Below are 10,048 nucleotides of genomic sequence, written 5' to 3'. Positions count from 1 at the left end.
TAAAAGCAGTATGGACATAGGTTTTTCATTATAATTGTGCTTAAGGTTGCAGTCTATAGATAAATAATATTTTGGTGAGGCGCTTGGGACACCAGACCTTTCTAGTGACCATTATTCATAATGTCTGTCCTTAAAGCACCAGTAACACCAAAACACAAAAAAACCACTTTAGATAAGATGTGATATCTGCATATAAAACATTCTTTGCATAAACTTAATTTGTACAAGAAACGTTTTCATCCAATATTGGTGCAGAGAAGTGGTTGTGGACATTATTAAGCCACCCCCAATCATTCAGCCACAATTCCAAGAATTTTCCACCAAACTGACCTTCAATCTGGGTTTGCCAATGAAGGAATTTTGGCCAGATATTACCCTGTTGTTTGGACTGAGCACCAGCCCCCTAACTACTGCTCCTATGTCCCCCAGAAGGGCCATCTCAAAAGTTTAGTAACCACATGTGTAAATAGCAATTTAAGAAGTAAAGGGAAATGGTACACTCAGAGTATAAACTCACCAAAAATCATGTGGGTCTGATGCCCCTTCAGCTCAAGAAGGATCATAAGACCAATGTTCAGATGTCAGGCAGGTACAAAGCTAGACCACAAGTCCATAGTTTCCTGCTGTTTCATTTTATTTAAAAGAAGCACCAACACCTCTTACATTGTTCAAAAAGATAATAGCCTTACGCGTTTTGTGCCTACATGGGATATTTGAGCATAGGCTGTAATGTGTAAAGACGCACTGATGACATTTGGCACCCGATGATGAGCAATTTAGTTCTGAAAGCATTGTAAACTAAAAGAACATATGTTACCTGTGAAACAATGATTCTTAGAGTGCTGAATGTCAGCCTTTACTGCTCTTGGTACAAAAACACAATTTATACAAGAAAAGAGTAGTACAGGCATAGGACCTGTTATCCAGAATGCTCAGCACCTGAGGTTTTCCGGTTAATGGGTATTTTGTAATATGGATCACCATGGCTTAAGTCTACTAAAACATTTAAACATTAAATAAACCCAATAGGATTGTTCACCAATTCATACAGGATTAAGTACAAGGTACTATTTTATTATTACATAGAAAAATCAGAATTATTTGCGGATAGTAGATTCTATGGTAAATTGCCTTCCCTTAATTAGGAGCATATTTTACCAATGTGCCTCTCTCTGATTCTCCCACACGTGAAGAGCGCAAGTCAGACATGCACACAACCGGAGCAGAGCAGGAACAACATGCTGAATTGTCAATGCCAGGTACTGAGTAGTGGCAGCTGGCAGGCCCATTAGGTCCGGGGGGGCCATATCCGTTTCCTCGGGAACAGAACATTTTCAAGCTGGGCCGCATTCATATCCATCCTGGGCCGCAGGTTGGACACCCCTGCTCTATTCAGTAGTCGATTTTCATTTTCCATCAGCTTTTAACATTTTTTGTGTATGTAAATGAGGGCTGTGTTTACTGCTTTTATTTTCAACTATCAATCCTTTTTCATACAGTGCTTTTTTCTCATGTAGCATAGAGCCTCTATAAACTTGCACTAGTAGGGCAAAATGGGATTGCACCACTTGCGTACTTGTTTCCCAAGTTGGAACTGTATAGAATTGCCAAGGAATATCTTTGTTTAATTGTTTGTTTTTTTTTAATTGGTCTTGATATTTGTATTTCTTCAAAAAAACTGACCCTTTTTTAGCAGCAGCATTTTTTTATAAGTAATAGTTAAATATGCAAATATATAAAATAGTTTTGTTTGTGCAAGAAGTTGGGAAGTGTTTTTCTGTTCTATTGTTTGCAAACCGCTGTCTTTCTATATTTTTGGTTTTCTGACCTGTTCTTGGACCCAACACCCTGTGCCCATTGTCCAAATTAGGCGTTCAGGTAGAAGGACTCTTCTAATAGTAGTTTCTGTGCAGCTGCCCGCATGCCCCTGTGCTGTACTAACCGCTGTAAAAGGGGATGCTTTGGTTCCTTAAAGGGATACTGTCATGGGAAAACATGTTTTTTCAAAATGCATCAGTTAATAGTGCTACTCCAGCAGAATTCTGCACTGAAATCCAATTCTCAAAAGAGCAAACAGATTTTTTTTATATTCAATTTTGAATTCTGACATGGGGCTAGACATATTGTTAGTTTCCCAGCTGCCCCAGTCATGTGACTTGTGCCTGCACTTTAGGATGGAACTACTTTCTGGCAGGCTGTTATTTCTCCTACTTAATGTAACTGAATCAGTCTCAGTGGGTCTTGGCTTTTACTATTGAGTGTTGTTCTTAGATCTACCAGGGAGTTATCTTGTGTTAGGGAGCTGCTATCTGGTTACCTTTTCCATTGTTCCATTGTAGTCTGCTGGGGAGGGGGGTGATATCACTCCAACTTTCAGTACAGCAGTAAAGAGAGACTGAAGTTTATCAGAGCACAAGTCACAAGACTGGGGGCAGCTGGGAAACTGATATGTCTAGCGGCTCTAGCCCCATTCAGATTTCAAAATTGAATATAAAAAAATCAGTTTGCTCTTTTTAAAAATGGATTTCAGTGCGGAATTCTGCTGGAGTAGCACTATTAACTAATGTGTTTTGAAAAAAAACATGTTTTCCCATGACAGTATCCCTTTAAGTAAGTCCATGATACAAATTGCAAGTGATATGCTGTTATCATTACCAACCTGTATAGCTAGACAAGAAAAGCAGTGCTTCAACCACTCCTTTTAAAAGGCCCAGTTCCACCTGCAGCCTATGGCTTGTTATTGGGTTGCTATATTAGGGGTTTAGATTTTGTTTTTGTGCGGAGGACCCAAAAGACTGTAAAGGTTCTGAAGCAGTAGGGCCAGAACCGTACATGGGGTTGGGACCAGCTTGACGGATGTAACCAAATACTTTTTTGCTGCCCTAAATATTCTTTGCATCAAATAGGATGACTGGTAAATTTCAGCTGTTTGTATTTTTAGGATGCATGGAGGTGGTGCTGATCAAATGATATATCTTACATAATTTGCAAGCACTGTGGTTTATCAAACGGGGAAAGGGTTGATTTAAATGGTGATATTTTTTCCAGTGTTCATTTCTTATCGCACAATCATTTGCACTTCAGGGAGCCTGTAGACTGGTCTCATGCATCTTATACATGCTGCTTGGAAAGCTCTGCCTGCAACATTCCCTGGCAATGGTATTCATTGCAGGGCACTTCAGAGAGATATGTATTAAAATCTCATAGCTGACCCCAACCTTAGGAATGTAAAGGTGTATCTGAATGTGCCTATTTTGAAGGGACCAGAAAATAACGATGCAACATACAGGTAACCTGTTTTAATCATTTCTTTTATCTACAAAAGTAGTTTTACAGTAGTTAGTGATACAGGTATGGGATCTGTATCCAGAATGCCCAGAACCTAGGATTTTCTGCATAAGGGATCTTTTCATAATTTGGATCTCCATTCTTTAAGTCTACCAAAAATCATTTAAACATTAAATAAACCAGATAGGATTGTTTTACATACAATAAGGGTTAATATATTTAGAATCAAGTACAAGGTACTGTTTTATTATTGCAGATTAAAAGGAAATATATTTTTTAAAGTTTGTATTTGATTAAAATGGTGTTTATAGGAAACAGCCATAATTTGGAGCTTTCTGGATAATGGGATTCCGGATATCTGAACCCATACCTGTATCTCATAAAGATTACATTATTGTTTGCCAAGCATGGCTTACAGAATAACAGTATGTATATTTGTTTCTAAGGAAATGGTTCTGTATGATGCTTACAAATGGAGGATTTGTGTTTTGTTTGTTTTTTTGCACATTTGCAAGTCTTCCTGCATCATAAATGTTTACAAAGGAATGCGGTTTTTTTTTATGCTGTATGCTGAAAAAAAGAAAAAGCTTTCCAAATTCCATGTGGAAGTTTTTAAATCTGTATTTCTATTTAAATGGTGCTGCGTTTTGTATTGTCAGTCAAAACTTGTCAGTGAGGTGGGTTCACTGCTTGTACAAAAATCTGTTTATACATTTGCAATTGTGACCAATATTGAAAGTGTTTGTTTCATTTAATAAAATGTGTGCTATTTGGCTTTACATAATCAATACTCAAGTGGCATAATTAGGATATGCCATATAATAATCTTCGTTTTTCCTTTGTGTTATATTCACTAGTGCCTAAAATATAAAACATGATAATGGGAGCTGTGCAATCTAAAATCCCTGTAACTTGCTTTGCAGGCTGATTAATGTTTAGTCCTGCCTGCATACAGAAGCCATTACACACTAATGGTTGCCATGCATGCACTCTGCAATTTCGATCTTTCTCTCGACCATTGTTCATACCAAAGATCTTTCATCCACTCTACTAACACTTAGAACTGAATCGTCAGATATGCAGATAAAAATTTTTTTACGGATATCGGTCGCCTTGTCTCCCCACCACACATGCACCAATTGTGTATGATCATTGCATGAAAAATCTTTTCTACGATAATGTTGGTGTGTCTATGGTCACCTTCCCTCATTCATCATTAATGTGACCCTTTCCGGTTAAAGGTCCTTGTGTTTGATGTTGTGCATTTTTAGATTATGGTACCTAAAACAAGCAAAGGTTTTCTTAAAAAATATTTGCCTTATGTATCAGGCTATACCAGGCTGAAGTAAAGCCGTCTTCTGTATCTCTATAGCCTCAATGAATATTGTTACCTACACACACATACTGTACATACACACAGACCAGGCATGCCACAAATGTTTACCAATAAGCACCGTGAGGATACTAAATAGTTCAGACACCTTGCAAAAGCTAGACCACATTCAGAAAAAAAATTAATGAGCAGTGTTGGACTAGTGTAGCAGGGGCCCACCAAAAACCATAGACTGCAGGCCCTTTCTCTAAACTTTTTTTAAATCTTCACTCATGAATTCCTTCTCCTTCCTTACTACATGCTATCATCTATTCTTTCCTCCATTTCTCCCTATTGTTCTAATATATAGAAATGTAGAGTGGCATAGGCATACAAAGCATAGTTGGGTGAGCAGGAGGGTGCACTTACACCTGGGCACATGGGAGTTCTCCTGATATCCCAGTGGGCCAGCCCAACACTGTTAAAAGAGAACTCACACACCCCCCCCAATTAAGAAAAGCCACACCTACTAACCTAGATAGTCCCCCCTCCCTGTATCCTGGTCCTCTTCGACAACAAGGATTCTCTTTGTCAATTTCCGGCTCTTTTGGGGAATGCGCAATCGATACAAACCGCCAGACTGCTCCAACTACGCATGCACCAATACACCGCTCTATTACAGATGAAGACTGGTGATCCGGAAGATGGCGCCCACAAACTCCGCTGCGCTTACTCTGCACTGATATATTATAAAATATTTTAGGGACATTTTCAGGGCTATTTAAGTAAGCGGGGGGAGAAGGGAGGGGGGGACTATCTAGGTTAGTAGGTAGGGGCTTTTCTTATATTTATATAAATTAATGACTCCACCAAATTCTTCATCTCAATCTTCTTCATTTTTATACATGTTACATAGTATGTAAAGCCTAACCCTTTCTTTGACATTTCTTTCTTTTTAAAGGGTTTGCTCACCTTCTAACATGTTTCATTTCAGTTGGCTTCAGACCGTTCATCAGAAATAAAGACTTTTTTTTCAATTACTTTGTTTTGTATTTGTGACCATTTTTCTTATAATTCTTCACCTTCTTATGTCTTTCAAAAGTAGCTCTGGTGATGGTCACCAACTCTGTAAACTATTCTAAATTGATATTGAGGCATGATATATTTCTTATCTTTGGCCCTGATGAGCAGAATCCCTTAGTTTCATTAAAGAAACCCTCTGGTCATTAAGCCAACTACACACACACATGGTTAGTTTTGTACAATTTTCAGTATGTGTGGTTCAGTACCGCCCTGTAGTTCATGGTGTTAACCTGGCTGTCAGTCCAAACAAACAGAACAATAGTTGCCCTTTTATTGGTCATCACTTGACTATAGCTGGATGGGTGGGATTTACAACATGGAGCTGGCCACGGCTTCTGTATAAACTATAGCAAAAAAAAAAAAAAAGGTGCTCACCACTACATTTTAAACCATTAGGCATGGGTGCAATGAGACTTTGTGAAAGATTCAGCCAAATACTGAATCTGCCCCCTAATTTGCATATGCAAATTAGGAGTGGGAAGGGGAAAACATTTTTAACTTCCTTGTTTTCTGACAGTCACACAATTTCCCTCCCCGCCCCTAATTTGCATATGCAAATTAGGAGTGGGAAGGGGAAAACATTTTTAACTTCCTTGTTTTCTGACAGTCACACAATTTCCCTCCCCGCCCCTAATTTGCATATGCAAATTAGGATTCGGTTCGGCCGGGCAGATGGATTCAGCCAAATCCTGCTGAAAAAGGCCGAATCCCCAACGGAATCCTGGATTTGGTGCATCCCTATATGAGACATGCAGACTAAGACAAAAAGGTCCTCTGCACACCACCATTATCAATATATTTTATTTCCATACACCATGCATTGGGAACACTGCACATTCTATTCCAAATCAAAACATGAAGTAGAATTTACCAAATTTGTGTTATTCCTTTACAAAAAGTAAAGAAAAGGGAATATTAGGCTTTTCCAAAAAAAAAAAAAAAAAAGCAATGTCTGAACAAACTCAAACAATATTTTGCTTTCCTTTGAATCACTGAACTAATATTTAGTTGTATAACCAGTGTTTCTGACATCTGCTGCACATCTGTGTTACATGGAGTCCACCAACTTCTGGCACCTGTTACATTCCAAAATTCTTCTGCATTTTCCTCAGAAACAGCATTTTTTTATGTCACCTAACAAGTTTTCTATTGGATTAAGGTCCGGAGACTGGGCTGGCCACTCCATAACGTCAATCTTGTTGATCTGGAACCAAGATGTTGTTTGTATACTGGTGTGTTTGGGGTCATTGTCTTGTTACACATCATTTAAAGGGCATTTCTTCTTCAGCATATGGCAGCATGACCTCTTCAAGTATTTTGATGTATTGAAACTGATCCATGATCCCTGGTATGTGATGAATAGGCCTAACACCATAGTATAAGAAACATCCCCATATCATGATGCTTGTGCCACCATATTTCACTGTCTTCACAGTGGCTTGAATTCAGTGTTTGGTTGTCTGACAAACTGACTGCGGCCCTAGGTCCAAAAAGGGGTCTTGCTTTCATCAGTCCACAAAATGTTGAGCCATTTCTGTTTTTTAGGCCAGTCAATGTGTTCTTTGGCAAATTGTAACCTTTTCAGTGCTTCTTTATTTAACCAATGGGGCTTAGCGATGGTATTTTAACCCCGCCTGATCAAAATCTGGCTCGGCCAGATATTAATCAGGGAAGCACGTCGGATGGCCCCACACACAAGCCAATAAACTGCCGACTCGCAACTGTCGCAGCTTTTTTTGGCCCATGCATGGACATCTTAAGGATTCTTCTGTCAGTAGTGGAGGTCTTCCTTGGTCTACCAGTCCCTTTGTGATTACCAGCTTTTCTCCTCATGATGGCAATGGCAACTACAGAGTCCAAATGGTAGACACGAGCCTAGGTATCTTATCCCTGCAGCAATGAAGCAAGCAAAACACTGAAATAATCACAAACACCTGTGAAGCCAATTGTCCCAAACATTATGGTGCCCTAAAATGAGGGGGAATGTGTGTGTGTGTAATTATATATTGTGTGTGTGTGTATAGGTCTTATAGAATGTAAAAAAAAAAGGACTGACATTTCTGCCTACTCCAAGGCCTTTCTCAAAGTGCCTAGTTCACAGTGAAAAATGCCATAAAAACACAAATTGACTGGAAAACTTGAGCTTGAGTAACGATGACATATCTTCATCTTCACCACTAAGTGACTACCGTGAAGGCATCACACATAGAATACAACAGAACATACAGTGCCTTCATACCACGTATACATACTACAGAATTTAATAACATCCTAGTCTGAACACTTCATCTAAATTACTGATAAAAACAAGATACATTGTAACAAAATTCCCTTATGGCAATGGTGTTATTTCTTCTTTTGTTTATAGTCATAATTCACTATGTTGCAAAGTTGCTACAGTATCAAAGATTTCAGCTATGTTTAGAAGTCCACCACAAAGATCTATCCCTCCTGGTAATTATATTATATTGTTAATTAGATCTTATATTCTACATCCACCCTCAATATGTAACCTAAATTCCCCTAAGGTATATTAAAGTTTCTAAACTATTACTTAAACTATTACGTCTACATTGTGCGACTACAGGTTTCTACAATGCTATTTACCGCTCATTATCAACTTCTCTACATTTACCCCTCAATTTAAACATCGCTCTCCATTTAAACCTACCTCCATGATTATCCAAACACCTGTTCCTACCTCGTCTCTTATACCTCTATGATCCCTCCCATGTAAATTTACTTTCAATGGGTCTCAGTTAATCCTCCTGCATGTGGGTGTTCTGACATAAGACCTCTGAACTGTTTAGCCTATATCCCTATTATAAACCTATTAGTGCCGTGTTTATTAAATCCTTAAGTAAATTTTCTTAAATAATATATACTGTCTAATGCCCATTTCACCCCATCAATCATACAAAACAATAAGTGTGATGTGTTCCTCTTATGAGCCACCAATAAATCTTATACCCACATCACCTGTTAAAATTATTAATACTAAATGCATAAATAAACCCTTGGTTTTATATTCACTTCAGCAAAAGATTTTAGCATTATGGTGATAATAGTATATATGTTCCCCCCCCCATGTGTGTACTGTATTAATAAAGACACTTAAAAACGGAAACATGAAAATCAAAAATGGAAAGATGAGAAAAAATAAATATATATATATATATATAAAAAATCTATTACCAAGCCTCACTTAGTTCAGAGGCCCCGTACACTAATGGAGTCACTGTTCCTCAATCTCACCATGCAGCCAAATTCATCATGTGCTATGTGCGCCTCCCCTGATCCACAGGACATCCGTGCAAATGCCAAATTGTCATATGTATAATAACATTTTTTATTTTAATCTCAACCTTCCGTTTAGACCCCACAGGCCACTGCTCGGCCCCAAAGTTGTTATGCACAATATCCAGGCGAAATGACAATATAGTGGAATGGGAAAGCAGTCATGCATACACCTACAAATAAAAGAAATGCTTGAATAAAACAATAAAAGATTTTGTTAAAGTTTGTAATATGCTGGACAGGCCCATATACCAAATGTATTCCATAGGTGGGATATTTGTAATGATATCTGGCTATCACTGAAACATGGCTCTCTTCCCACCTACACTGCTTCACCTGCTGCCCTCTCCTATGGAGGCTTCTCATTTAGTCATACCCCTAGACCGGTCGACTGTCATGGCGGTGGGGTTGGATTTCTTCTCTCCCCCAAATGTAGGTTTCAAAATTTAACCACACCTACTTCTCTTTCCTTCACTTCCACAGCATACGTTTGTTTTCTCCAATCTCTCTGCGTGTCTCTGTCATATATCGCCCTTACTCTACTTTCTTGGATCACTTGGCTGCTCAGCTTCCATAATTTCTCTCCAGCGAGACACCTACTCTCATTCCCATTGACAACACTGCTTCTCCTGCCACCTCTAAACTCCTCTCTCTAATAACTTCATTTGGTCTCTCTCAGTGGACTGACTCACCTACCCACATCGAGGGTCATGCTCTTGATCTTATATTCTGCCACTCGTGCCACCCATTCAACCTTACTAACTCTCCCTACCCCCTATCTGACATCACCTACTCTCCTTTCAGATAACACTTTCAACTCACTATCACAACCATCTCTCTCCACCCACATGTACAGAAACCTTAACGCATCCACAACAAATGTAGCAGCACAACCCATCTCTCATATTAAAGGAGAATTTAACTCTAAGGGCAAAGACACATGGTCAGATTCAGGGAGATTAGTTGCCCGGTAAACAAGTCTCCTCTTCTTTTGGGCGACTAATCTCACTGAACTGCCTTCCCGCTGGCTAGAATGAAAATCGCTGGCAGGATGGCACTCGGAGCTTT

Source organism: Xenopus laevis, chromosome 1S, assembly GCF_017654675.1.
Source record: "Xenopus laevis strain J_2021 chromosome 1S, Xenopus_laevis_v10.1, whole genome shotgun sequence".
Classification (NCBI taxonomy): Eukaryota; Metazoa; Chordata; class Amphibia; order Anura; family Pipidae; genus Xenopus; species Xenopus laevis.
This window is presented reverse-complemented; position numbering follows the sequence as displayed.